This window comes from Balaenoptera physalus (assembly GCF_965194825.1).
Source record: "Balaenoptera physalus genome assembly, chromosome: 21".
In the NCBI taxonomy this organism is placed as follows: Eukaryota; Metazoa; Chordata; class Mammalia; order Artiodactyla; family Balaenopteridae; genus Balaenoptera; species Balaenoptera physalus.
The window spans coordinates 13,073,170-13,098,858 of record NC_138902.1 but is presented as its reverse complement, the minus strand read 5'-3'; the positions used below and the strand labels follow the sequence as shown (position 1 = coordinate 13,098,858).

The 25,689-nt window shown below is 44.1% G+C and overlaps 1 protein-coding gene and 2 long non-coding RNA genes across 7 annotated transcripts in view; 2 read left to right on the top strand and 1 right to left on the bottom strand.

The window, feature by feature from the left end:
- Positions 1–25,689, top strand: part of LOC309651449 — a 181,481-nt gene that overhangs the window by 115,543 nt on the left and 40,249 nt on the right. The gene's annotated exons all lie outside the window — the stretch shown is intronic.
- The window catches only part of TACC1 (transforming acidic coiled-coil containing protein 1), a 113,016-nt gene that overhangs the window by 60,112 nt on the left and 27,215 nt on the right, over positions 1–25,689 (bottom strand). The gene's annotated exons all lie outside the window — the stretch shown is intronic.
- Positions 3,931–15,078, top strand: LOC309651453. Its single transcript, XR_014258135.1, has 2 exons — positions 3,931–11,139; positions 11,761–15,078. It is a non-coding gene; the product is annotated as an uncharacterized lncRNA (long non-coding RNA).

Sequence of the window (25,689 nt, the reverse complement as noted above, 5' to 3'; positions counted from 1 at the left end):
CAGAGACAGCAGCTCCAGAATTTAGAACAAAGTCAGGCTGAAACTGCCACACGGACGTCTCCACTGAAAGGGGTTGGCACAGCAAACTGTTGATGAATCATGACTGTCTTACACATTTGATAACAAAAACAAAAGCAAAAATAACGCAAGATCAGGCGTGGCAGGTAGTCTCACCATAACAGACGGATGGGGGTTCGCCTGAAGTCTAGACTAGAGGGCTGGGGTGTCTGGATGCTTTAGAATTCATCCAGCTTCTTCCCAGAGATAAATACAACTGTCTTGACCATACTGGAGACTACGAAGATGAGAAATAAGCAGGAGTCGGTTTTTTTTTTTCAGGTCTGCATGAAACATGCCACAATACTATCCACCTGGTCATATTCTTCGGTTTATGGCTCACCACACAAACCTTCAGATTATAAGGTCCCCCCAGGTTCCTGGATCTGACACGTGTTTTGTTGCCCATGTAAATCTGTAGCTGGCATACAGTAGGTCCTGTTCGTTCTTCCTCCTGAGCAGTTCTCGAATCTTTTCCCTCCTCTGCATCCCCACTGTGACTGACATAATTCCCACACTCCCTAGTTTTCATAGATCTACTGTAAATGTGTCCAATTGGTTCTACCTCTGAGGGTCGTCTCGGCTGGGGTCACCCTTGCCTGGCTGATCTGTGACTTGTGCTCTAGTCTTGCTGTTCCTGCTCCCCTCTCCTCTGACCCTTTGTAGTCGTAGCCATAATCTCTACAGAATTGGTTCTGAACCTTTAATATATCCAAGAATCATCTGGGGCCCCTCTTTAAAAGTCCAAATCCAAATTGCCAGCAGATTCTGGAAATCTGTATTTTGACCAAGTGTCCTGGGGAATTTCTTCCACAGGATAAATTTGGGAAACAGTGACTAGCTTGAGCCAACTAACTGCTGCATCAGGAACAATCTCCCTTTTACCTGCAGAGTTTTGCACCCTCTTCCCCCCGCGCTGGCCTCCACCCCCATGTCAAGCCCCCAGGCCTTGACTGCCCAAACTTCCTTCCTCACCCAGCGCAGGTGTCTACCCTGGGAAAACAGACTGATTTCTCCCTGCTTTCTACCATCTCTATACCCCGAACATTCAGAGAGACTTAGACTGTGGCCCTTAGGTAGTTTTGAAAGAGGGTACCATTAATAGCTACACCAGGACAACAGGCATAAACCAGGACGTCCCAGGACATAAGGTCACCCTACACTTAGCGCACTACATATAACATACTTGTTTACATGTCTCTCCCACTTCTGGACCATAAGCTTTTAAACGGCAAGGACCACATCATATTTACGATTTATTTTTGTTTCCCCAGAAATCAGGACAGGGCCACACACACTCAGTAGGGTGTTCTGTAAATGTGCAGAAAAGGAATATTCCAGTTTACATCAGACCTTCTAAGTTTGGCTAGGGTGACATAAATTCCTAAAGCCTGACTCTTCCGGGGGAAATCAAGATTTTGAACCAGCATAGCACAGAAACCAGATGAGTGATGGCCCCAGCAAGACAAAGCCCAGACTATAGAGCAATTTCTTGAAATTAGAGAGGTAAATGCCCAGATTTCTGAAAATCTCTGCAAACTCCTGGACTTAACGTGAACAGCAATAAAGTAAGTAATTACTTTATAGCCTGAATTATTTTTATTGTCTAGAACAAATAATGAGGCTGATGTGTCAATTTTCCTGTAACTCTGGTAAAGACTGGGCAATGTTTGACAACCAAGGAAAACCATCATTTTGCTGCTAAGCCCTTAGCTTCAAGGAGCAGAATGTCTGCAAATGGAATGTCTTTGTTTTGGAAATGACCCTAAGCACAGGAAGGGCCCATCCATTCTCTTCCTTCCTCTGTTCCTTGCCCTTCACAGACGCTTTGGATCAATACACCATGAAAATCTAAAATGAAACTCCCTGAAACACTCCACACTGGTGGCCAGGCCAGGCACACACCTCGCCGCTAATGGAGGCTCCAGAGGGGTCTGTGAAATGGGTCTCTTTGGTAAAAAGTAAAATAAAATAAAATAAGATAAAATACATGAGTAAGCAAATTCACACAGGCAAACGACTATCCATTTAGTGGCGCAGCTACTGTGAGAATGTCTGGGGGAATGTGGCAGGAGGGGAGGGCAGAGGCAGGGTGGGGCCTGACCGGGAAGGATCCCTTTACTGCTAAGGAGTAGATCTTAACTCAGATTGAGCTGGATCTTGCAGTAGGGGGAGCAAACACAAGTCCCTACCTAGATAGTGTGAGGCAGCCACGAGGCCTGGGTGGCAGCTGGAGAACCCTGAGGAGGCTAAGGGGCGGCCCGACCCAGTTCCTGGTGCCCATCTAACAATCTCCCAAGAGAAACCCAAATCCTGGCTTTTATAAGACGTCTTCCAAGCTTTCGTGTTTGTTTGTTTGTTTGGCCGTGTGGCATGCGGAATCTTAGTTCCCCGACCAGGAATCGAACCCGTGTCCCCTGCAGTGGAAGCGTGGAGTCCTAACCACTGGACCGCCAGGGAAGTCCCTAAGCGTTCGTGTTCTTACTAATTTCAATTGTTTTAAACCTTGTGGAGGCCATCGCGGTGCAGGACAAATAAAAGCCATGTGTGCGCCTGCGTGGCCCATGGAGCCTGGATGGGCCGAGGGGAGTCATCACGCTTTGGAGCCAGTAAAAAACACTTCCATTTAGAAAGATCATTCTGGCAACCACCTGCGGGCTGGGATGGAAGGAGTGAAGACTGGGAGATGCCTGAAACTGCTGTTTTGCCTGCCCCAAGCTGCCTGAAGAAGGCAGACGGCTTCTCCTCCAGAGGGTAAAGAGGCAGAACTGGAATTAGCACCCTTATCTTTCACTCAATCCCTGGTCGGGGAACTAAAATCCCACAAGCCACGCAGTGCGGCCAAAAAAAATTTTTTTTTAATTTAAATAAATAATAAAGAAGAAGAATTGGAGCTGTGAGCAATCCAAGCACAATTTACAACAGAAGGAAGAGAAAACTGCTACTGGGAAGAAAACCATTTCCGACAGCCAGTGAAATGAGAGTCGGTGAATTTCTGACTGCCCGTGTGTACGATGTTCCGGAGAGGATGAGGGCGGGACCAGGGTGGCACTAGGGAATCACAGAGATAAAGTCACTGCTGAGAAAACAGAAAGGTCAGGCAGGCAGACCCATCAACTTATCTGTATTTCCTAACAATTGAGGAATTTGGTGAGCAAGAGATACACCTAATTCAATTAACATGAAATGCCAGATTGATGATGTCATCAAAGTGGCAGGGCAGCTCTGGAAGGGCTGAGAAAAAGCATGGGCCCATACCGACTTGAAGTGGCCAATGGCAACTAGGTTTAGGTGCCTCAGCGGAACCTCGACAGACCATGTCCCCTCCCCACCCTGCTTTTTGAGAGCCGCCCTGAGCTTCCAAGACACGGTGGGGCACTCTGGGCGTGTGCTCACTCCATCAGCCCAATCACTGAGCTAAACACCCTCAACCCTTAACCTTTTTCTACTCGAATACTTAAGTGATGAAGGTCTCTAAGATGCAATGATAAGAGTATCTTATACAATAAAGTTTCATCTGATCTCTACAATCATTCTCCGGTAGTGGGGCAGGTTTTCTCAATTTGCTGATGAGGTAACTGAAGCAGAAAGGGCAGCCACCTGCCTGAAACTGCACCACAGAACTGAATCTGGAACCCTAGTCTCCTACCTTTCAGTACCCTTCCTTTGCTTTGTATCAAACTGGAAGAAAGCAGAAAGCCCTTGGAGCCACTTGGTAGCTTCTGGTTCCATCAGCTGGACAGCCCTCTCAATTTCTTGCAGCTGCTGCAGTCCTGGCTTCCTGCTTACCTGGCACGGTCTGCAAAGTCACAACTAGGAATACCTCACACCACCAGTGAAGAGTTGCCACTGCCAACAACGGCATCTGAGGTATTCAAATAAGTTCAGGTTACAGTCTTAACCTTGCAAGATCCGATGTTATCCTTTACCTGGAGGCTATCATCACCTAGAGAATCACAATCTTCCCTCCACCACCCAAACACGCCCAAATCAGGGAATTTGTAGTATGCGTTTACACTGAAAATTACATCCTAAAGAGAACCTCCTTTCTCATTTTTTTAAAACAGAAAAGCTGGATTTATGTCCATAGCTAAAACTCTTTCAGAGCTCCAAGAAGATTAAAAGGGATTCAGATTGCATCCATTAAAACTTGGCCAAGCTCCCCACCTAGGAGACCTGCTCCAGATTTTGCTCTGGTGAACAACTCTCGTCAGATCCTCCCTCTCATCTATTTTGTTCTGTATCACAAAAACAAAGTTTGACTTCTCCAGAAAGTTATGTCATTCCACCTAGGTCAGGGGTCCCCAACCCCTGGGCCGTGGACCGGTGCCAGTCCAAAATAAAATAAAACTCCCCCAATAAACCTCCCCATCTAGACGAGAAGAACACTGATCAGATGGCCCAGATTTTCTGAGAGCATCCTGATATCAAATATTCTACCCAGTGTCCTCATAAAGAATTGTCCCCATTTTCATTTACAAAACATTGTCACCAAGTAGTTAGAAGGTACAGATTGGGAAGGCACTTGAAAAGGGCAGCAGAGAGTCGCTGGTAGGAGGATGTGGAGAGAGGTATCCTCTCAGAAGAAAGAGTAAAACCACAAGAGGGTTTCCAAAGTAACTGGGAAACCAACTCCACTGAAATCCCCACTCTGGGCACGTGGGGGCAATTTCATCACAGGACCTCGTGTGTTTGTGACCAAAAATCTTCTTGTGTTTCTAAAAGAAAAAGATCAGAAACTAAGAAGCAAATTTCATGACATGTTATGCAGCCTACTGTTACTTCCAGCTTTTATCTTTTTATGCTAAAAGTTTAACTGCCATAATTTGGTTCTGAAACTACATGTGTGTGAAAATTCAAGGAAAATATGTTCTTTTACATCTCTGTTATAGTACAAAGCAGGGAGAGGGGAAACCTGTCCTTTTTGTGGGTGTTAAAATTTGTAAAAGTGCCAAATATTAACGCACTGCTGATAAATATAAGCTAAATGACTAGCTCGATGGGAAGACATAACAATGTTCCAAGTTGGTAAAATTAAATATTGTAGAGACGGCAGTCCTACTCAATTAATTTATAGGTGTAATGCGATTTCCAGCAAAATTCTTAGGGGATTTTTCTGAGGATTTCTCAATAGTTTTCAAAAATTTATCTGGAAAAATAAACTGGTAAGCATACTTTAGATTCTTTTTAAAAATATCAAGAAGGGGATTAGTTATGCAAGATCTTAAGACACATTTATGCAAAAATAAGCATATCCTTGTTCTGTGAAACAGAACAGAAAGCTCAGAAAAAAACCCTGTAAGATATAGGAAGTTGTTATATGATAGAGAAGAGGTTACAATACAGTGGGGAAGGGAAGATTACTTAATAAATGGTTGAAGAATAATTGGTCGGCAATGGGAAAAAGCTCAAATTCAACACTTACCTCAGAGCATATACCAACATAAATTCCAGATGGATTAGATGGCTAAATCAAACCATGGGGAGAAAACAATCTAGAAGCAACAGAATCTGTCAAAGCTCTGTCAGAAGGATGATTGTCCAAACTTTGGAGTAATTAACGAAATCACACACAAAATAAAGATTGCAGATTTGGCTCCATTAAGAAGAGGAAAGCTCCTGAATGTTTGCCTTCAAATTAAAAGGCAAACAGACAGGCTGAGGAAAATAGTGGCAACCCAAAGCTCACACTGTTATTACCTAAGGAACTCATGGAAACCAGTAAGATCATCCAAACCCAACAGAGACGTGAGCAGTTATAACTGCTTACTATGTGTCGACACCATTATGAGCGCTTTGCAAGAATTATCTCATCTTAGCCCCCGCCCCCTTGCCCCACAGTCTCATGAGGAAGGTATTATTACGGCTCAAAAAAAAAAGTAGGACAAGTTGGCTACGTTTTCAACCTCTAGAGCGGGGGCTCTTGATCTGGGCTTAGTAAGGAAGGACTTCAGAAGACCATGACTTCCTTGAAATTACATGAGAAATTATCCCTGTGTGTTTGCACCCATCTCTCCCCCTCCTCTTCCCCAGGTACAGTCAAGCTCCACTCCGGGAACAATGCTTTAGGCTGATTAAAGATGAATTTTCGAATCTGAAAGAGGTACCAATAGAAGATTCTCTTCCCCCATCAGTTACAAGGAAGTTTTAACCCAAGAGGCCCATACTCAGAGAATCCAGACCTGCCAGAGATTAATACAAGAAGCAGTGAGCTTGGCTGACACGCCACAGGTGGAAAGGAGAGGAAGACCCAGTGGGCAGCCCGTGGGTCTAATGTAAGTGACTGGTGACCAAAGTGTGACACCCTTGTACAAGCAGCCAAGATGCCGTAAAAAGGGAGATTTTCCCAGGGATCCCTACTGATACACAGGAGCCTCCTAAAAGACATACAAAATTGGGCCAGGATATATAAGGTGCACTTCATGAGGGGGATGCAAAAGAATAATTGTAACATTTTTCTTTTGGGGATGCTGTCTCTTTTTGGTGTACTTCCTGTTAAAAAAAGAGACAATAAGCCCCAAATGGAGTCACCTGTGCTAAGCCCACGGCACCAAACCAAACCGAGACTTAATACCTAACCTGACTGCAGAGTGAGTCCCTCCCAGGAATGTGATCTTAACCAGACAGTCTGGAATTCCCTGGGCAGCCCTGGGGAGGTAAACACCTCATAGCCCCCTGCTGCCTCCCAAAGGGAGGTGACCTTCCCTGAAACAATCCACTCTTTGCTGGCTCCCCTTTCCCGCCCCTTCTGTCCATAAACGCCTTTTACTTTGTGCAGCTCTGGGGAGCTCCCTCCTGTCGGCTCCACGGGTTGCTGCCCAGTTCATGCATCATTGAAAGAAGCCAATTGGACCTTTCAATGCACTCAGCTGAATTTTGGTTTTTAACAGATTTGGTGTCAGTGACGGGATCCAAAGTGAACTTCGGACAGCTTCGGGGACAATGAGAAACACAGGCCTTGCTGCCTGGAGAGTCCTTTGAGTTCCCGGTCTTCCCCACCATTTCCAAAGGCTGCGTGTAAATGCTTCTCAGTTCTGAGCTCGGCTCTCTTTGCATTGAGCTCCCAACCTCGTTGGCGTTCCAGTCTGCAATTCCCCCTTCTGGAAACCCCTTCCAGTCTGCCGTCCTCACTTGTGGTTCAGTGCCCTCCCCAGTCCCCAGTTCCGGGTTGGGAATTGCTGGTGGTGTGGCCAGTCCGCAGTAACATCTCTTGGTTACTGCTGGTTTGTTAAGGTGCACATTTGTCTCATTTTGTGTATATAAAGGCTACTGCTAGTAGGAATCTCAGAAGCCAAAAAAGCTGCAAAAATTGGTGGGCATGCATCAAACACTTAAAGGCCATTAGGGCACCCGCCACCTAACACAAAGACTCTGTGTTAGGATAAGGTGGTCACAGGACAGGTTAGATTGACACTAGGTCACCTACCAACCTCAAGAAAGTTTCCAAGCAATGAGGTACACTGTAAAACACTGCACAATCCCCAACCCAGCAGCACATCCCTTTTAGTTATTAGTTTGGCTCCAAGAGGCCCAAAGGCTTAGCAGAAGAAAGAAACAAACAAAAAAAGGAATGGGATCTTTAAGCTCCAAAGAGTCAAGCGTGCTTCCTTTCAGCACAGCTGCTTATTTTATGTCTAAGAACTATGGCTTTGGAAGCTATAAGCGTCTACAAAAATGGCAAAATCTTACTAAAGACAACCTAGAATTACAATGACCACTGTGACAAAAGTTCCAAGTAGATAAGATAATTTTAGAAGTGCACTTAAAAGCAAAGGCTCCCAAATCAAAAACAGAATGGGATACCTATTTTAATTAGCATGCAGAAGCCTCCGAAAGGCTTCAAAATTCCAAAATAGCTCCATGGAAAGATTCCTTGCAAAACAGATAATGGAAAGCTAAACATAAGACGTACCTGAAACAAAAGTGTGAGACCAACATAACTCCTACTGCTCCCCTCTATTCTCCTTGCAGCACTCACTTTTTTCTAGTAATCCTCTGTCTGAAAGTCTTTCCATTCTGAAGAGACCACAACACCATAAACAAAAGTCCACCAATTTAGTGGCCGCGCAGACACCCCCATATCTACTACTCTCAAAGGAGGACCCTCTTATGGGCCCTTCCCAGAGTTGATGAGTCTCTGAAGAATTTTCTGGTAAACCACTTAAACAGCCAAGGAAAACTAAAATTAAAATGAATGAGAAACCTGGCCAAATTCTGGTAGATACCGGTGCTACACTCTCTATGTAAACTCCACGTGGAACCTATAGATGGGATCCTGGAGAAACTGGCAGAAACAACCTAAGGGTAAGAATTCTTATCAGAGACAGCTCTTCCAGATCTGTCTCTAGTACGTGGTAGAGAGAGGAAAATAAAATATCTTTTGTACTGATGCCGAAAACTCGGCCCCTGTGCGCTGGTGCTCAACTGAATCTTGGAGACAAAGTTTTGGGTGAAGTAGAAAAGAATAGCTTTACTGCTTTGCCAGGCAAAGGGAGACACAGTGGGCTCATGCCTCAAAAACTGTGTGTCCCAACCCGAGACGATCTGGTGAGGAGTTTTATGGCAATGTTTCAAGGGCAGGGTTGCTGATAACGATCAGGGTGTGTGCAGGGCCTGCACTCCTTCAATCTGGCCTGAGGTGGTCTCCTCCCTTGTCTCTGCATCCCCTCCCTTCCCTGATTAAGAACTGTTCGAACCTGCCCTTTGGAACTCAGGGAAGGTTATGGGGGTTGGAGTCTATTCCCTACAAACAAGAAACAGGGGACACAGAAAGGCTTCCTTGCCCAAGAGCCTCACAGGGTCCTGCTCGGTTTCAGTACCCTCTTTGGAGATGCCTCTTGAGTCCAAGTGGTTGTTCAATACCGCCAGAAATATTTACTGTTTGTCCCGGCTGACAACTACAAAGTAGCTCTGTGGTCAGAAACTGGCCAAACTGCAGAGCCTGATACAAATTTTTTTTAGGCCTTCTTCCCTAAGCTAAAATAAAACTATGTACCCAGAGGGAAAGAAAAACCTTCTAAAGCCCTTGTAAAAGGATATATGGGTGGACCAGCCTATGATGTCATTTAAGTTGCAGCCCAATTCCTTGAGGAATTAAAAGCAACTGTCTTTATCTCACATATCTTTGCAAAATCAGAAATTTGGCTCCAGGAACTCTTACTTAGGTCATCTCTTTAAAATACCAACTTCAGGGAGGTACTTCTTATCAGAAGGAAAACAAAAGGTTATTTTGAAACTTAGGCAACTGAAAAATCCTAAATGTCTTCTCCACAAATATTAATAAAAAGCTTTAGCCATCTGAGCAGGCAACCTTAGATTATTCCATCTGCTAGAAATGTAATTTGGATCCAGTCTCTTTTATAACTACCTGATTCATAGCTAAATTTTTAAACAGAAGCTATAAGGTCTCTGTTTGCATCTGTCTGTATGTGTATGTATGTCTATGTACATGTGTTGTAGGTACATGGTATTTTCCACCTTCAGATGGTATTACTAAATTAATTTGTAAAAAAGCCCTATTTAACTGGCTTGAAGAGAATTAAGCACTTGTATATATAAAGGATTCTTAAAACTCTCAGAAACATAATAGAAGCTAACCCAAATGTTTTTCAAGCTCACATGATCTGAGATCATCTTTGGTAAATAAAAGGTAGTTTAAGTTTTTTGGATTAATTAAAATAGGTATGTCTTTAGAATTATCAGCATTAAAATAATGCCGACATACAACTTTATCCTACTTGGGTTTATTGGTCAAAGAAGTTCATGTTATCTCTGTTATGAAATATGTCAGCAAGAAAAATAGCTTGGGATGATGGTTGACTTTGTCTAATGTCTTATGAAGTTTTTGTGGTTAGTCTAAACATAATTATCAAGAACAAGTGAATTAAATAGATACAGTGGAATAAAAGTTTTTATGTGAACTTTTGAAATAGTTTCCCCAAATCTTTTTGGTAACCTGAAACCTTAAAGTTTCACTAAGTTAAATTAGATGACGGATAGTTATTAAATATCTAGATCATTTCCAAAAAAGATTAAATAATTACTGAACACAGGTTTGTCCATTTTGGGCTTCCTTTTACAGAGGAACTAAAGACATTTGGGCTTATTAGTAAATATGTTTTGTGCTACACTGAAAAATTTACTATGAGAAAGCAATTGTTTCTACAGATTATAAAAAGTATTTACAAATTTGTCAAGCCACAGAATGCTAATGTAAAAGATAGTCCACAGTTGTTTACCTCTTTATTTTCACTAAAAATTAAGGTTTTTTAGAGTTAAAAATTCTAATATATATAGTAAAATTAAAGCTACTAGAAATAATAAAAGAAACATCTCTGTGTGAAAGGAGAGCAGGATGTGTGTTTTCGATGAAAGAAGGTATGAGGAATGGAGATGCATTTTTGTTGAGGAAAAGAAAGTTTGTCCTACAGTGAGACTGGTTATTTCAGAATGGGAAAGAGGAAAAACACAGGACAAAACTGTAGACGGATTGTGGAAAAGGAATCTTGGTAAAGGAATTTTATGTGTGGTCAAGATGGCTAATATTGGAATGAATTTATTTAAGTTAAAAAAAATGAAATGAATTTTGGTGCAAAATGAGAACTGGTTTTCTCTCTGTTAAAAAGACTAATTTTTTTTTAGACTTTTGGTCTGCTTTTGAGAACAGTTGTGAAAGTTTCTTTACCTTTTAAGTAATCTGCCTAGAAAGCAAAGATTCTGTGTTTTGCCAAAATAATTTTCTGTGACAACTACTTAACTTTCTATATTTGCCTGCAAAGTCTTCAATTGTCAGTTTGGTTAAATGGATAACTAAGTATTGTTTCACAGTTACCTATGATCCTATTTGAACAAGTGTTTTGAAACCTTTGATGTTTTTGGCAAATGCCAAAAAATTAAATTATAAATAAAGTTTTTTTGACCTTGAACCAACTTCGAAATTTTCCAGAGGGCCCCTGGAACATTTCAAAAGATTTGTTCTCTCTCTCCTTATAAAAAAGGAGATGTTAAACTAATTAGGCTTATTTCATATGTTAAATTACATGGGCATTGTCAAATAAGAAAGTAATACTAAGCCTTCTTGATGTTGTATTTTTTTTTAAACATATTTATTTAATTTTTGGCTGCGTTGGGTCTTTGTTGCTGCACACGGGCTTTCTCTAGTTGCGGCGAGCGGGGGCTACTCTTTGCTGCGGTGCGTGGGCTTCTCATTGCAGTGGCTTCTCTTGCTGCGGAGCATGGGCTCTAGGCGCACGGGCTTCAGTAGTTGTGGCACATGGGCTTAGTTGCTCCATGGCATGTGGGGTTCTTCCCTGACCAGGGCTCGAACCCGTGTGCCCTGCTTTGGCAGGAGGATTCTTAACCACTGCGCCACCAGGGAAGTCCCCTTGATGTTGTATTTGTATAGGTATATTTTCTTTCTTTTTTTTTTAATTAATTTATTTTTATTTTTGGCTGCGTTGGGTCTTCGTTTCTGTGCAAGGGCTTTCTCTAGTTGTGGCAAGCGGGGGCCACTCTTCATCATGGTGTGCAGGCCTCTCATTATCGTGGCCTCTCTTGTTGCAGAGCAGAGGCTCCAGACGCGCAGGCTCAGTAATTGTGGCTCACGGGCCCAGTTGCTCCGCGGCGTGTGGAATCTTCCCAGACCAGGGCTCGAACCCGTGTCCCCTGCATTGGCAGGCAGATTCTCAACTACTGCGCCACCAGGGAAGCCCTGTATAGGTATATTTTGTAAGTGTTCTAGAAACTCTGTGAAATTCCTGGAAATCTGATATGTTGTGGTATAATGTTATCAGTCATAATTCTAGTTATTCTCTTAAACTGTTGTATATCACAGAAATAAGTACATTTCCTTATCAAATGAACTCTTATCAGATCTTTAACAATGGGTATTTTAAAAGTCTTTGTCATTTACAGAGTTTTGTCTTAGATGTTTTTGCAAAAGTGTTCCTACAATAGTACTTCATCTTCAAGGAGATTCAGGGAAAGGACTTTGACAAGTACAGGTTTCTAATAACTCTAAGATCATAAAACTGAACAGAATTCCAAGCAGAACAAGTATAATTACATGGGACTGAATGAACTGAGGATGATCATAATTTTTAATAATATTTTTGTTTGAAGCACTGCTGGTTCCTTAATGTTTAGTTTTTCCAGATTTAAGGAAATCTTTCCTCTTAAGCTCTCTATGACTTACAGCAATTTTGTAAAGTATATCTTTGTAAACAAAGGTGAAACATTTACTTTTTCTCCCTACCTGATCCTTCCAGAATTTGGAAAATCTTGGGTATTCTTTTCATGGCAATGTAATTCATTATTTGCATAAGTTCAATAAGAATCTGTTCTCCTTGTAAGAGGACACAACTGGAAACGTTGACTATATTACCAAGTCTTATATCTGAGAGAGCTGTGTATAACTTCAGACATAGCTCTGAAGAGATATATCTATATATCTATAGATATAGATATAGATATAGATATAGATATAGATATAGATACACACACACACATATATATCTAACTGTATAGCTTTAAAAACTGCTTGGAAAAATCAGCCTGGTACCTTGCTTATAGGGTTCCTGGAGGCCTTACTTCTAGTTGAGTAAGAAAGGTCACTGCCTGATGGCTCAGGAACCTCAGGATATTTGGGGGGACCTTGAGAAGAGAGGAATTCACCCAAACTATAGGTATTGCAGGTAAACTCTAATGGTAAGTCTTTGGCTTGGCTTCCTGACCTCAGAGGCTTTTAAGAGGTCAATCTGAGATTCCTTATAAAAAGTTCCAGCAAAGCCATCTTTAAAAGAGCTTATATGGTCAATCACTATTCTTGCTGCACTTACGTAAATAATCAGGCCAAGATTAATGGAAGCAAGTTAGTTTTACTGTGATTATCTTTGGTTTTAAAAAAATGGGGTAATTGAAGAGAGAAAAATTATATTTGCACCTTCATAGATATTAGATTCTAGTTCTGTTAATTGTTTTTGAGGTTTTGTTATATACCTGTAAACTGGACTGTGCCCTGAGTTCTTCTAGTTTCCTCAAATAGCTGGCTACGACTCTCCAAACTAAGTTGTCCAATTTTCTCCCACCCTTCTGATTTGGAATCACTAAGAACAAAGATTGCCCCTGAATCTCCCTGGAAGGGACTATACCAGGTCCTCTTCACTACCCAGATGACTTGAACCAAAGGTATATATCTCACAGTTGAAGAAGTCTCCACTGATATCTGGTCCTCTACACCAGCTGTTGACCTCAAAATCAAATTGACTAGGAAGAGACTTAGCCGACATTGAGGACTTGCGTCCTCCCAAGACACCAGATCAAGACTTCACACTTTAACTAAACATGCAACCCTTTCTTCTCGTTTTCCTTCCTTTACTGTGACATTGGCCTGGAAAGATAATGCCATCATCCACATCTCCCAGGCCACTGTTAAGGCAGGTAACCTCTGGAATGAGAGTAACTTCTAATTTCAGCGTAGGAGATTTACTTCCCGAATGCACTACAAAACCTAACTCCTAGCTTGAATGGGCAGATGCAACAATTCCTGAGAATGAACTCATTAACCACCTTAGTGAAAGTGGTCTGTGCTCTGGCAGGATTTACCTTTGTCTGTGGTGGTTATCATTCTCCTTGGGCCTATGGATGCCTAGATGGCTGGTTCATGGCCAGGCAATGCCTCTTAGGTTCTCTAACTGTGCCCCGAACTGTTTACCAACAAACAAAGACACATCATTGGTCAACTCCCCTGAATTTGCCTTGTCCAGTTAGAAAAGACTTAACAGGAGTCTCTCATGATTTAGGATTCACTTCCCTTGGCAGTGCCCTACTTCCCTGGTTTGGAGTAAATGTACATGAAGCTATGATCAGGAACCTCTCCTCAACTCTTGAAAACATTGCAGAATCCACTGCTAAGATGATAGCTGCCGAACCAAAATCCTTAGACTTTCTGGCCAAAGTTGTTCTTGGTAATAGAAAAGTCCCTGATTATCCTTTAGCGGAGCAAGGAAGTGTCTGTTCTGTGGTCAACACCACCTGCTGCACCTGAATTAACTCTTCTGGGGAAGTTGAAACTCAGTTACAGAAGATCACCAAATAAGCCACTTGGCTTAAGACGGTGACTCCTTCAGTGAGGTCCTTCTTTGACTTACTTGGTTTTGATTGGTTTGGATCTTGGGGACCATGGCTCCAAAGTGCACTCCAAACACTGGGAATTAGTTTGCTTGTGACAATCATTATAATCTTGGCACACTGTATTTTCCTTCTTCCCTTTTTTTAAAAAAATTTCGTGGCCATGCCACGTGGCATAAGGGATCCTAGTTCCCTGACCAGGGATTGAACTCGCGCCCACTGCAGTGGAAGTGTGGAGTCTTAACCACTGGGCCGCCAGGGAAGTCCTTGCATTTTCTAAAAAGGTTTAAATGCGTGTCTGCAGCCGCTAACTGCCAAGCACATGATCTCCCTAAGACTGGAACGCCAGAAGAGGAATGAAGAAAATGACCAGCTGAAAAATTGTGAACCTGAAGTCACCACCTGTGAATACCACACAGAGGATCAACAAAAACTGAGAACTTCAGAGCCGTAGCTGGGAGTGGTGCCAACACCTTAAATTTGGATCCCATTTCTCAGTTAAGCTTGAGTCTGATCAAAAGGGGGGAATTGTTCAAAAAGAGACAACAGGCCCCAAATGGAGTCACTTGTGCTAAGCCCACGGCACCAAACCGAGACTTAATACCTAACCTGACTGCAGAGTCAGTGCCTCCTAGGAATGTGATCTTGACCAGACAGTCTGGAATTCCCTGGTCAGCCCTGGGGAGGTAAACACCTCATAGCCCCCTGCTGCCTCCCAAAGGGAGGTGAGCTTGCCTGAAACAATCCGCTCTTTGCTAGCTCCCCTTTCCCGCCCCTTCTGTCCATAAAAGACTTTCACTTTGTGCAGATCTCGGGAGCTCCTTCCTATTGGCTCCGTGGGATGCTGTGTGATTCTTGGATCACAGAATAAAGCCAATTTGACTTTTCAGTTTACTGGGTTGAATTGTTTTCTAACATTCCCTTGAGGGTGGTTTCTTCCAGGACACCACGTTGATGGCGCAGATGGCACTACCAGGAGCCTTTCTTCCCATCTGGGAGAAAGCGGGGACCGTGGTTGGGCTCAGTGCAGGAACGAGGCATGGAGCAGGCTGCCGGGCCCCATTCTGTGGAGCAGGAAGCTTAAGAATTTGGGGAGCGCTCTTTAAGAAAATTACAAACGAACCTTGTGAACACAATGCCAGAGCCCCTCTGGAGACCTAGGAAGGGCTGCACAGCGAGGGGTCCTGAAGTCTAAGCTTCATTAGCTTCATGGTAAATTCAACTGGGTAAGTGAAAATATTGATACCTTGAGGGAAAGGAAGGTTGGATATTGGACGAGGATATTATCTTCTTTGGGGAGATTTCCTTGAAAATAATATGATTTTATAAATCCAGAAAAGCTATATAATAAATGAGTCTTTTTCCAATTCAAAGGCTAAAATAATAACTGAGCAACACTCTATAAATGAATTAACCATTGTTGTCCTTTGGCTGTAACACTAACTGGTGTTAGTGACGATTTCCAGCACTCACCCAAAAAGTATTTTCTTGGAAACTGTTTTCTTACGTACTCATAATTAGTCAAGAGATATACACACACACACACACACACACACACAAACACACACACACACACACACACACACACACATATATATATATACACACACACATATATATAGGCCACACCACGCGGCTTGTGGGATATTAGTTCCCCGACCAGGGACTGAACCCAGGCCCTCGGCAGTGAAAGCTCGGAGTCCTAACCACTGGACCACCAGGGAATTCCCAAGGTATCCTGTGATTATTATCTTACAGAACTAGCATAAGCAAGGTTATCCTTACTGCTCTTTTCGGCACCTTACCACATATGATACAGGAATATCATATGTATTTTCTATTTCCTTTGGCCAAGGCATAGCTAGCTACTGAGTAGAATGTATTTGTTCTCAATTCTTTTCTGAACTAATAAGTCATTGACTCCAAGCCTAAGCCTCCACCCCAGATCTCATAGAAACACAGGAATTTTTAGCTGGAAAGGCCCTTTGTCAAAGATCCCTGGGCCCAATATCCTGCTTCCAGACAAGCAGATGAGTCTCTGCATTAAGGATTTCCTGAGGAGTACCAGACACCAAAGTTTGCATGACTAGGACTCAGTCCTCTCGGGCGGGACGTCTGAATTCTAGGCTTTCTCCTCAACTCTGAAGGATATTATAGGGAAGCAAACTTCACCACCTCCAAATGTCTCTTTGGCATGTGGATTATATCAAGGTGAAAACAATCAAGGCACCAAAACTCTGGAAGAAATTCTGACGTTCTCCCAACTGACTAAAAAAATTCAGATAGAGGGCCTGTTCCCGGGATAGAGCTGTCACCAGAGACATCTGCAGAGAGTATGGGCTCAGTGTAGTGGGTGCAGGACCTAGAGACCAGAGTTCCCGCTGGGTCCCATTGTCTCTGCAGGGCCCAGCAAACAGTTGTGTACCAAACATTTGCTTTTCCATCTTCATGTGAATTTCCTTCCATCCCTTCGAAGTCCCAGCCACTACCCCCAGCATCCTCTTTTGTCTTCAGCTGAAGATGGTATATAAGGTGAGAGTTTCCGCCATTTGGGGGAGTTACTCGGTTATCCTGGGTCTCTCCCACGTACACATGTTATTCAACTTTTGTTTGATTTTCTCCTGTTAATCTTTCTTACGTCCATTTAATTCCTAGACCAGCCAGAAGAATCTAGAAGGGTAGAAGGAAATGTCTTCTTCCCCAACAATATGCACAGTTGGTATGTGTAACAGAGATACAACATCCCTCCCCAAATTCACCTCATTTTAGAAGGCAACATGAACTGTTTAATAAAGAAAAGGAGGGCTTCCCTGGTGGCGCAGTGGTTGAGAATCTGCCTGCCAATGCAGGGACACGGGTTCGAGCCCTGGTCTGGGAAGATCCCACATGCCGCGGAGCAACTGGGCCCATGAGCCACAATTACTGAGCCTGCGCGTCTGGAGCCTGTGCTCCGCAACAAGAGAGACCGCGACAGTGAGAGGCCCGCGCACCGCGATGAAGAGTGGCCCCCGCTTGCCACAACTAGAGAAAGCCCTCGCACAGAAACGAAGACCCAACACAGCCATAAATAAATAAAATTATAATTAAAAAAAAAAAGGATTCTTTCATATACAAATAATATTGTGCTTTGTTTTTAAAAGTATTTTAAATAAATACCTTTATTGTTTAAGGCAAAATAATATACACGCTCATTCTGAAAGCAGCTCTTTTGCCCCTTTCCTGTTTGCCTATTTCTGTTCCCCTCTAACTTTAAAAGGACCTAATTATAGGAATGAGATCACTAGACAATTTAACGTAACTCCTGACTTATGCTCTTCTGGATGCACACCATGCCTTGTCTAACCTGTTGATTCTTTTCCTAGATAAAAAGCAGTAAAAATGAAGAATTAAGCCGTTAAAATGACTAGCTCTCTACTCCGCAACAGCCCCCTTAGCAATCCTGCACGCAGATCACTTGGGCAAGATAACATCTGAAGAAAGAGTCAGCCAGTCTGCAACACAACAGAGAACGATGCAGAATCCAACCTCCTGCCTTGATGATTCACTGAGATTCTTCCCCTTTTTTCCCCTTTAAAAACTGTCATGGCTGAGCAGACTTGTTGGAGCTGGTCTCAGGACGCAAGTCCACCTTCTCCCCAGTTTGCTGGCTTTTCTGACTAAGGCACCTTTCCTGTCTATTGACACTTGCCTCTTGAACTATTGGCTTTTGAGCGGTGAGCAGCCGAACCTGAGTTCGGTAAGAATTCTTTCATTCAATCATCCCACACATTTCACAAATGACAAGACAGACCCCGTCCTTGCCCTCATGGAGCTTGCATATTGGTGAGTTTAGTAAGCAAAGAAAATATGTAACTTACAAGCTGTCATGAATGATGTATAAGAAAAGTGCAGGGGCTCCTAGGAAGGCCAGGGAGGGTGGGGTGGGGAGGACGAGTGGAGATGATGAGTCAGGGAGCCGGAAGGTTGCTCTGAGGAGGTGACGAGCTGAGGCTTGAGGGAAGAGCCTGAAAACGGTGCAGAGGGCAGCCTGGCAGCAAGCGCGACTTAAGCCAAGTGAGTGACGGGAGAATCCTCGAACGCCAAGGATCACGGTCTTTGAAACAGTGAATTTCAGATGGCACAGGAAAGTACAAAGTAGAAAGGAAAACTTACCCAGAGTCGTGTTTTTGCTAAACAACCAACTGTTAAAATGCTGGTGAGCCACACACTCTGTTTTTGTCTTTCTTCAAAGCACTTTTTACACCTGGAATGAAATTATTTCTATTTTTCCACTTAGTATCTGTCTTTCCTGACTAGAAGCGTGCTCTGTCAACAAAAAGCATCTTGTCTGTCTTGCTCTGTCTGCTCCATAACATTTGGTGACTGAACGAATAGACAGAAACCTCCCAAATCACCCTGTTACATACACACAAGCACGTACTTATGAGCACGGATAGACAGACAGACAGACAGATAAACAGATGGACAGATAGATACTTTTAAACAAATGAGATTTAAATATACGTATTTAAATATACGTCCTCTTTTAGAGGCCAGGGCTTATTCCCAACTTCTCCTGTTTTCATCATAAGCTCTGCTCCCCAGGGGAAGGAGTGGGAACCAGGCTGTGGAGTCAAGACCCTTCCTGACCCCTGCAGAGCCCGTGTTCCCAGCTCCTCTCAGCTGCATAACAAGCCTTTGTGTGTCTCCATGGTTTACATAATTTGCTCCCCGTGGAGGGATATTTAGGGGGTTCATTGTTCCTCATTATGAACGAAACCGGGATGAATAACCCTATACAAGCATCTTCTCACACGTACAGGATTATTTCCTAGAGTTAAAACTCTGGAGCACATTTTGTATCTGGAGACACATAGGCAGACTGCCCTCCAGAAAGGCTGTACTAATTCACAGTTTTAAATGGCAGCATAGGAGACAGCATCTTCCTTAAATCCTAACCAACACCGAGTCAGTCAATCTTCTAAAACTTTGGCAAGTGGGTAGGAATGCTATGCCACTGTTGGTTTTACCTAACACATCTGATTACTAATGAAGTCTGAATATCTTGTAATGTATTTACTGAAACACTGGCGGACTTCCTTCCTTCCTGCCCTCCCCTCCTTTCTCCCTTTCTTTCCTTCTTTCTTTCTTTTTTGGTAAATGGAATGTTTCAGTCCTTTGCCTTAAATCAGTAAATGTAGGGTCCCTGGCCCAGCAGTATCAACATCACCTGAGAATTAGAAATGCAAATTCCCGATCCCCACCCTGGACGTATCGAATCAGAAAATCCGGGCGTGGGCCGTCCAGGTGATGGCCACTCTGGATGGATGCTGAAATGCCTTAAATCATTGGGATTTCAGTCACACCGTAGATCCTCACTTTCTATACAGAAAACGTGTCTCTAACCTCTAAACTGGAGAGAAGAAGCTTTTTGATCAACAGCAGGTTCAATATTTCCTCCTCAAAACTGCATTTGTGGACTGAATATCATTTACCATTTCCTTTCCTCCAAAAGATTCTGTAGCTACTAATAAGAATCTACTGTATAGCACAAGGAACTCTTCTCAATACTCTGTAATGGCCTATCTGGGAAAAGAATCTAAAAAAGAGTGGATATGTGTATACCGTATAACTGATTCACATTGCTGTACAGCAGAAACTAACACAACATTGGAAATCAACTCTACTCCAACAAAAATTTTTTTAAGAAAAGATTCTGAATTACCGTAACAAAACTCACCTAACTCAGAACAGCCGAATTACCGCTGCACAGGGGACTCACGATTCTCGTCCGCCCAACATCGATCCCCTTCTTTGAGCCACAATCCACATTGCCCCCCTCACTCTCAGGGCCTGTGGTTTGGACCCCCCGGCTCCTGGCGCAGGGGTGGGAAAGTGACTCAGGTCTGACTCAGCACGACCCACACCATACCCAGCACACACCGCCAGCCCCGCATGCAAGCCCCGCACAGCTTGGCTCAGCCAAGGGTGCAGGACCCAAGGCCGTCGATGATTCATGTCTCCTGACCACCTCTCATCAACTCTTCCATCACTACCCCTCTTACTTCCTGCAGCAAATCTGGTGCCCTTTGGCAGCATTCCAAAGGGAGAGAGGCATGCCGAACACTGCCCTGAGGGGCCACTTGTAGGAGGGACGAGCAGGAGGCGTCCCTGGGGACAGGATGAGTCCGCTTCAGCCGTATCAGGGGACAGGACATGCAGAAATGTGACCCTGCACTGGGATCAGCCACCAGGATGGGCATTTCCATCAGTCACTGGCCTTTTGGTTCCCTAATCCCTCTATTTGAGACACCCGGTAAGCCTCCAGCAGTGACAGCTGGCAGACACATTTCCCAGGCTGGCAGATGCCGGGATGGATACGTGCAGATTGTGTGGCAACATTCCTCAGCCTCATTCCAGGGCTCCTGGTACATCTGTCAGGGAAAAGGCGGCCTCAGATGTTCCCAGAACTCTCTCCCCTGACAACACCATCAAGGGCCAAATGCACAGAAATTCCCCAACTCAGAGATATTAACATGTCCTTGTGCTGGGATTTTTCTTTCTCTTCTCCCTTTAGAGGTTGATTTTATTTTTGTTCTCAAATAAGATATTCGGAATGGTTTTATCTCAGCACCCACCCTTTAATTAAATTGACTTGTGCAAGAACATCTATGGAGTGGTTCAGTGGGGCACCCCACGCCCAGGGCACTGCTTATTCTCTCTGAACTCTGAACATACAAAACAGACAGAACGCGAGCAACTGATTTGTTTCACACATCCTAGTGATGCAAGTGGAGGAAAGCTCCAGGATGACCAAAAAAGGAAGCGACGTGATTCAGCTTCCATAGAGGGTTTTCAAACGTGCAAGGGAAGATGTGTGGGGAGAGGGAGAGAGGAGGGGCGACCCGAGGGTGGCGATGGCACGGATGCAAAGGAGAAACGGGAGCCCAAGGCCCCGCTCCCTTCCAGATGACCCAGAAGGCGAGGACACCGCTGCTCCCTGGGAGATAGTTTCACGCTGAAAGACAAAGAAACATCAAAAACCCTCTGTGCTTTGTAAAGAAGGCGGAGAACCTGGGATTTGATGCTCTCAGTAGAGTATTCACGCTCTGTACCAGACACACAAGACAGCCCTTCAGCCCAGCGGGGAAACCAGTCTCCTGACGTCTCTATGTACGAAATGTCACTGCTTTGTGACGAAGGACTTGTGGGCAAGTTGGGGCTGGCAGCACCGGGGTTCCTTCACACTCACACACCACACACACACACCACATATACATACACACCCACACAGTCATACACACACACACACCACATATACATACACACCCACACACAGTCACACACACACACCACATATACATACACATACACACCCACACACACACCACATATACATACACACTCACACACAGTCACACACACACACTACATATACATACACACCCACACACAGTCACACACACACCACTTATACATACACACGCACACACAGTCACACACACACCACATATACATAGACACACACACACAGTCACACACACACCACTTATACATACACACACGCACACAGTCACACACACACCACATATACATAGACACACACAGTCACACACACAGTCACACACACACCATATATATACACCCAGTCACACACACACAGTCACACACACACACCCCACATATACATACACACCCACACACAGTCACACACACACACCACATATACATACACACGCAGTCACACACATACACACCACATATACATACACACCCACACACAGTCACACACACACACCCAGTCACACCCACACACCACATATACATACACACACACACAGTCTCACACACACACACACCCCACATATACATACAAACCCCCACACAGTCACACACCACATATACATACACACCCATACATAGTCACACACACACACACCACATATACATACAAACCCCCACACAGTCACACATGCACACCACATATACATACACACCCATACATAGTCACACACACCCACACATAGTCTCACACAAACACCACACAGTCACATGTACACACCACATATACACACTCATACCTCCCACATAAAGTCATACATACCACACACACGCATACACAGTCACACACACACACGTGTACACATACACACACCTCCCACACATAATCACACACACACCACATACACAGTTACACAGCCACATATACATGCACACACCTTCCACGCAGTCACACACACACCTCACACACGTCTCACACACACACACACACACACACACACACACACACACACCCTTCAAGCATTTTCAGTCCCAAACACAAGACCCTCCCCAGCCCCACTGACCATTCAAACAGGGGTATGGAATCAATCAAACAAAACAGACTATTATCAGGGACATAAAACAACTTTTACTTAAAAGAAAAAGGCCTTGAACTGGGAAAAGACTGCCGAATGAGAAACACAAGAGGAATTTAAAAGTGTGGGCCTAGGGCAACAGAAACTGAGAAAAAGGGATGTCGGAGGAGCCAGTCAAGCGCTAGAGCTGTCTGGTCTTGGTGTCTGCAGAAGACTCCTCGGAGCGGCGACACCCCGGTCGTGTCACGGGAGACCCAGCGGCCGGCGGGGGCGGGGACGCGGGGCTCCTCCTTTCTCTCTGTGATGAAGTAATGAACAGCGGCCACCAGGGGGCACCAGAAACTTCTGTCACACCTTCAACCCGCAAATGTTTTTGAAGAGACTTTCTTCCAGCTTTGTATTTCTATCAGTCAGAAGGTCACAGTGAGCCCCCTCTGCGTCCAGCCCTGGGTGTTTATACTGCAGTTCAACCAGCGAACACCAGTGAACAACGCAAAGGAGGGGGAAGGCTTCCAACTCCTCAGAAGCCACAAAAAATATGCCCTGAACCACACGATTCGGAGTGAAGAGAAACAAGACACCCGGGGGACGCAGGATCCCAGCCAGCAGAAGGAAATGGAAATACCAAAACCCTCGGCCTCATCCTCCCTCGCTCCCTAATCTGTTTCCTTTCCTCCTACGTGCACTGTAAGTTAGCATCCGAAGACTCTCGTTTTCTCCCACCCAGCAAAGGAGTGGGCTGAAGACCGTCCTGGTCACCCCAGGCCAACCAAGGCCAGAAACTAAGCAGATGGTGGCTGGCGCCCCCTGGTGGGAAGACTGGAGAACAGCACCCTCTACCCGGCCAGAAGCGGGACGGAGGTGGACGACAGGTGAAAGAGGTCCACTGCAGACACCTCTCTCTGTCTCCTCCTCCCCGCCAGCAACAGCCGCTCCTGAAACGTGGGAACATCTCTCAGTTCTGCTCTTGTCCTCAATGGAACCTGCCAACCCGCACTTCGGGTATCAACTGTAAAGGTGGCCCATGTTATTCAGAACTTGAGTTGTGTTCCCAGACGCCATCACTCCAGGCCACTGGACACGTCACAGGAACCATGGCTTCACACGTGGTGGAACCAGTGGATCACAGGTCTTAAAAGGCAAAGGAGGCAACTGGGGAAGGGACAGAGACAAGACACCGCTGGACTCACAGAAATGCTGAGAAGGTGACGCCTGGCAGGTAAAACATGTCATCTTCCTACCATTATGTCTTGCCCAAGCCTTCCTAGTTTTGTTTTCTCAAACCCCTATTTAAGAACACTTTTGAGGTAGCCATGGAAACATAACATTTTGCAGTTGTTAGGAAAACAAGACTCACAGACGAAAATAATTCAGCAAAGAAACCCGGGAGAGGCATTCTATCTGCTCTGTGTAAATGCAACACAGTGTACGGGTATTTGTCTACAGAATGGGCTGTGTTTTTCAACCATTTACTTTTCTCAAACATTTACTTTCCTGAAACTGTGCTATCAGTAGGGAGGGAGCCATAAAAACTTATTTTCTAGCAGATAAACAGAAGCCTCTGCTGGTTAGTAAGTTGCTCTGTGGCTGACCCACTCTGGAAATGACCAGTAATTGTTTTCCCTCAGCCAGGTTCACTTGAATCCCTGCTCGACCGTTTACTAGCTCTGCAGCCTTAGTTTCTCAACTTTTCCAGGCCTCAGTTTACTTATCTGTAAAATGGAGCTATTAACAACTACTTTATAGGGGCCATGAAAGGATAAAACGAGCTAATGCTTATGTCTCGGGATCTCTGACTCTCGTAACTTTTCTGTACTGTGTGTATGTGTATTTTCATTTGGAAAAAGTCTATAAAAGTTTTATGTTATCACAGGATCTCTGACCCAATGAAGTTTTCAGAGCTATTGCTCTAAAGTGAAGGGTCTTTGCCAGATTCCTGGGAGCTCTCATCTTCACCAATGATATCTTATGCTGTCAGGCTTTTATGGGGACATGCAGTGCGAGACAGATGTATGGGTTATATTAAACACAGAACTATCCTGCCTCCAAAATATAGATATGACTCTAAAGTTGCTACGGAACACCCCTAAATGTAAGTAAGCCAAATATAATTTCTTTTGCCTACAACTGTTTTTCATAACGTTCACAGCAGACATACCATAAGATTGGCTAAGGCGAACTTGTACTAGGTACAGGCAAAAAAAACCCACAAAAAACGATATCCAAAGTGTCCTGCACGGTAAGAATCCTGAGAATGAAGGAATGTCAAAGTGAGGGATTCTCGCACTTTCCAAGGTTCCCACGTCTCCACAGGCACAAGAGGTGGAAGATCAGGAGCAGCAGAGGAGAGTGGTTTATCCTTATATAAATCCTTCATTCCTTATAAAAATCTGTTAGGACTTTATATCATGTTACTGCGAAAAATAAAGTCTAGACTGTACATGAAAAATGTGAGCCTGACAAAGCATGCAGATGACCTGAGAGCATTTGAAGGCACAGCTGTTTCTGCACAGGAAGCTACATTGTTTAAAATGAAACCTTCAGGGCTTCCCTGGTGGCGCAGTGGTTCAGAGTCTGCCTGCTAATGCAGGGGACACGGGTTCGAGCCCTGGCCTGGGAAGATCCCACATGCCATGGAGCAATTCGGCCCGTGAGCCACAATAACTGAGCCTGCGCGTCTGGAGCCTGTGCTCGGCAGCGAGAGGCCGCGATAGTGACAGGCCCCCGCACCGCGATGAAGAGTGGCCCCCGCTTGCCACAACTAGAGAAAGCCCTCGCACAGAAACGAAGACCCAACAAAGCCATACATACATACATACATACATACATACATACATACATACATACATAAAAAGAATGTAAGCAGACAAGAATAGCATTAAAAAAAGAGAAAATTAAAAAAAAAAAAAAAGTATGGACCTTAGTTAATAATAATATATCAATGATGGTTTCATTAACTGTAGCAAAAGTACCATATTAATATAAGATGCTAATAATAAGGGAAACTGCTTGTGGAATCTATGAGGACTCTGTACATCTGCTGAAATTTTTTGTAAATCTGAAACTGTTCTAAATTAAGAAGTTAATTTTTAAAAATACCTCCCCTTCAAAACAAAACAAAACAAAAATGGAGGACAAGGGTTAGCAGATTTGTATAAGACAATGGCTA